The following is a 4307-nucleotide window of genomic DNA, read 5'->3' on the forward strand; positions in this document are numbered from 1 at the left end:
TGGATGGTGGGGCCTAAAGAGGGTGTGGTTAAGTTTCCACGCAGGACTGGAATAGGGGGCGGGGCTTACTTTGTAAAGGCGCGTGATCCAAATGGAATAGGAGTTTATTAGACAGGGATTGGAGCTGGACCCAGTACGTTGCACCACCGAACTCCAAAACCCACATTAGGTATTCTATTCGGCATCCGTGCTGAGGCAAGAGGGACGGGCAGAAGGCGGGGCGGGGCCCGAGAGGGAGGACTTTGGCGCGAGGAGGGGCGGGACCACGAGAAAGGGGCGGGACTGGGGAGGGGGGGCGGTGTTTGTGTTGGAAAATCCGACTGCGCCACGGGGCGGAGCGGCCCCCCCCAGCCCCGGCCTGGGAGAGGGGGGGGCCGCTCGACCCCCTGAGAGAACTTGGGGAACCTGAATACCTGAGACGCCCTAGAATCAGGTAACGGGGACCCGCGAGGGCGTCTGGAAAGAGGGAAACCATCTTCGCTCTGGGGGGCGGGACGCCTGAGTCGCAGTAGTAGAGCTGGGGATGGACGTTTGGGTCTCCGCAAAGGCACTGGGAAGAAGATAGGCGCAGGAGACTGGATCCCCTAGAAGAGAGCAGGATGAGGGGGAGGGAAGAGCTGGGAGGCGGATGGCTTGGATTCCAGATGTCAAGAGGGCCCTGAAAGGACTCCCAGTCTGCCGTGGGCTGGGATTCCCCTTCTCAACACTAGGGCAGGGCGGGGCACGGCGGTCCCTAACTAAAGGGCAGGACTAAAAGGTCACAGTTTGCATAGATCTGTGCGTTGGCCAGTACGTGGTCATGCAGGGATGTGTCTCCAGTCCCGGGACCACTTCGAGTTTCCCTTCAGTACTTCCCACGGGTGAGGAGTATAGCGTCAGCCCTGATCCTCACACCAAGAGTCCCAATAGCCTCCGTGCGGTGGCCTTCGCCCCATTCACTTCCCCGCACCTCATCTCCGTTCACTCGGCCTCACCCCGCTTGTCTCCTCATCTCTGATCCTGCCCCACTCTGCCCTCTCCCATTCCTAATCCTTGCCGGGCTGGGGCCCTTGTTGGTGCTGAACCTTCCGGACGTAGCCACGAGATGGCGTGGGCGAGACGCGCAGCCTGAGCTGAGGGAAGTGAAGTGGGAAATAGGGCCGTGAAAGCTGCCGAAGCCCCTCGCCCAGGCGGGAGGGAAAGGTGGGTTGAGGTGCTCTTTCGGCTTCCTGTCATCTCGGCCTCTTACAGGAAATTGTGGGCGGGAGGGCAAAGGGAATAGGATGGGGAGGGGACTGGGGACTCAGTCTCCGCCTTCGCAGGCTGGGGTAAATAGAGGGGAAGGGACCTGCGGGTTGGTTACTAAGCAACTCAGATTCGCTTCCAATTTAATGTGGCTTGTGGCTGTCACTTGGGGTGGGAGTTGGCGAGTGTGGGAGCTGGAAGACTGGGGAAGGTCGAAGGCAAGACACCTGGTTCTTGGGACAGGGAGAACCTGGGAGGAAGGAGGCAGCGAGCTGCCACCGAAACGGATTCAGCTGTGGTTTGGAGGGAGGCAAGACCCTGGTGCAGCGCTAAGCTTCGCTCCTCTTTTCCCCGGGGGTTGCTTGCCCTGTTGCCAGAGTAACTGGAGAGCTAGACTCGGGAGCCGGATTCTCGAACTCGCATCCGCCCAATCCGCTCCAGCTGACGTCTCTGACATCAGGGCCCTGGCAGCCAATGTGGAGGAGGCATTACAGAGCTACAGGAAGAGGGAGAAGGGAGGGGCAGAGGTGGAGGAAAGGGGTAGCTGCGGGGGACCCGCACGTGCACTCCCACACGCTCGCGCCCACCGCCCCTCCCTCTGCTGCAAGCTCCCGAATCCCCCACCGCTACGCCTGCGCCGCAAGTTGGCGCTCGCCGCCCCAACCCCCCATCTTGAGTCCGTTTTTGCAAACTAGTCCTAGGCTGTGCTTCTCAGCCCCTTGGGACCCAAACGTCTGGATCCGCCTGCCCTTTGGCGAGTTCTCGAACCATTAATGCCCAACCTTTGGTGGAATGAGCCGGCTACCTGTTTCTCATCACCCTCCCACCTCTGCTGCTGGCGCCCCACTCTCCCAGGTGGGCTGGGCGGAGCTGTGGTTTCCGGCCCCATATGCTCCGCCGCTGCCTTCCCCGGCTCTGGCTCAGGTTGTCTCCTGAAGAGGAACGGAACGGGTACCAGCGCCCCTTCCCGAGGCTTCACTCGCTCGGGCCCAGCTGCTGTTGGTGGCGGGGGAGGGCGCTGCGGGGAAGCTCTGGACAGCCCTAGTGACATTTCCCGGGCTATCACGCCCCTTCTTCGCGTGAATTCTTCTTTGATGTGCACCAAAATCCTTCCCATCCCTAATGTTTCTTCTCTACTCGCCCTGGTGCTCACTGCACCTCCCTCGGCTTCTTTCAAGCTCTCTGTGCCCGTCTCCACTTGTCCTTCCTGGCTTCTCCGGGTTATATAACTCTTCCTCTAGCCGTGTCCTGGTTTCAACTCCACAGACTCCGCCCTGGAACAGCGTGGGGAGGGGCAGGAGAGTTGGGGACCCAGACAGATTCCGACTGGCGGTAGGCAGGGGCACGCGGGATCCCACAGATGGGAGACGAAATCCCGCGGGACCCAATGCCCCCGCCCCATACCTGCCGCCTCCCACCCGAGATCTCGCCTAGCAAAGAGAAGGCGCAGTATCTCGGAGAGGCGTGTTGGGACTCCGTCAGAAATGTGGGTTGGGAGGTCAGGGCTGGAGGCGGAGAGGTGGAGCCAAGAGGCCCGAGTCCCTGGGGTTGGAGCCTTATTGGGGGTAAAAGAGATAAAGGCAGAAGCTGAATGCCATCGTCCTGGTCCCACCTTCCTTCCTCCTTTTTGGGTTTCCAGAATTCCTAAAGCTATTTCCCAGGAAGCTTAGCTAGCGGCTCCTCTCCTCTCCTAGGGGTCAAAGGTGTGTGTTAGATACAGGTGGCCTGGGATGAAGTCACCAGTGCACGTGCCCCGGACTGGTTGCCAGGCAATGAGGCCTCCTCCCCTTTCCATTCCAGCCCCCACCCCCACCCCCTCTGCCCCGAGTCCAGCTCCACAGCTCCACCACCGTGCCATCTTTTCCCCCTCTCCCTTACCATGGCCCTAGCATCCTGTGGGTGGGAAACCCTGGCCTGGAGTTTTGTGAGGGGGAGGGGCACGGGTGTGATGTGACGGAAAGACTACACTTTTGCTGAGCTCAGAGAACTCTGGGTTGCTTTTCTCTAGATTGGCACAGAAGAGCTATCCCTGCAAACCCCCTCCCCTTTGAAAGAGCCTCCCAGGTGTCTTTACTTTCCCACCTGCTGCATTGCCAAGTGCCCTATAGCTCCGTGTTCACTTTGTGTTGAAGTGAGAGTGGTGGCAAGATAGCTACCCCCAGGAGAAGAGCTGTGTGTGGTATGGGGAAGTCACTGGACACCAGCTCATCTCTGACCTTAGTGGTACCCCACCCCCCACCCCTTCAGTGAGAAGGGCCAAGAAACAGTATGAGTCTGAAAACTCAGTGCATTTATCCTGTGTATGTGGGTGAATCTCTTGAGGGAGGAGGACTCAGTTGATAGCTATGGCTGCCCTTCTCTATTAAGTCTTGGGGTTGGTTATAGTATTGGGGAAAATTGTTTTCTATTTTTATGTGCCTTAGAGCTTGGGCTGTCAGATCAGACTTCATTCCATTCCCAGCTCTGCCACTTAGTGGCTATAGGATCTTGAGAAGGTCTCAACTTCTGAGCCTTATATTCTTAGCTTGAAAAATTTAAATATCAATACAGTACCTACCTTCTAGGCAATGGGAAGGATAAAAATGAGATAATTTATACACAGCACTTAGCACAGTGCCTGGCACAGAATGAACACTGAATTAAATGCTTGTTATGAAATGCTTATTGTTGCTAAATGGTGTTAGTTGTCATTTTTATTATTAAAGTTGGTAGGCCAGGACCTTTGGAGTTCCTTAGGGAGGAGTGGAGAGTTTGTGTTAATTTGTTGATGGGGGGGTAGGGGGCTAGGGATTAGCTTCTACTGCTTTGTTCACTTTATTTGATGAAGGCTTTAGTGAGATTTGTATTGCTTTCTTTAGGATTATTATCCCCCCTTCTTGGAGAAGAAACAGCTAAGACTTCTTCTGGCTGTGAAAATAAAATAATTGTATTGTGATTCTTGACTTTTGAGCAAGACCCCTGTCCCCTCCCATGTTGTTCTCTGGAGCCTTTCAATTTTGCAAAGGGACTCCAGTTTCCTTTGCGGGGACTGGGCTAGGCTGAGGGGTGTGTAAAGGTTGGGGTGGGTGGGTGGAGAAAGAGAA

The 4307-nt window shown here is 56.6% G+C and overlaps 1 protein-coding gene and 1 long non-coding RNA gene across 3 annotated transcripts in view; one reads left to right on the forward strand and one right to left on the reverse strand.

Moving 5' to 3' along the window:
* Positions 1-1715, reverse strand: part of LOC112471414 — a 2902-nt gene extending 1187 nt beyond the window's left edge. The window contains exons 1-2 of one of the 2 annotated variants that reach the window (XR_003043292.1): positions 1065-1715; positions 414-584 (exon numbers count right to left, since the gene is read on the reverse strand). This is a non-coding gene — a long non-coding RNA (uncharacterized LOC112471414). Of the gene's footprint in view, positions 1-413 lie in introns of both variants that reach the window. The other variant, XR_003043291.1, reaches the window with a different exon arrangement.
* The window catches only part of KDM6B (lysine demethylase 6B), a 21767-nt gene continuing 17768 nt past the window's right edge, over positions 309-4307 (forward strand). The window contains 1 exon segment of the mRNA XM_025040133.1: positions 309-433. The gene's annotated coding sequence lies outside the window, so the exon portion shown is untranslated.

Source organism: Pteropus alecto, unplaced genomic scaffold (assembly GCF_000325575.1).
Source record: "Pteropus alecto unplaced genomic scaffold, ASM32557v1 scaffold398, whole genome shotgun sequence".
Classification (NCBI taxonomy): domain Eukaryota; kingdom Metazoa; phylum Chordata; class Mammalia; order Chiroptera; family Pteropodidae; genus Pteropus; species Pteropus alecto.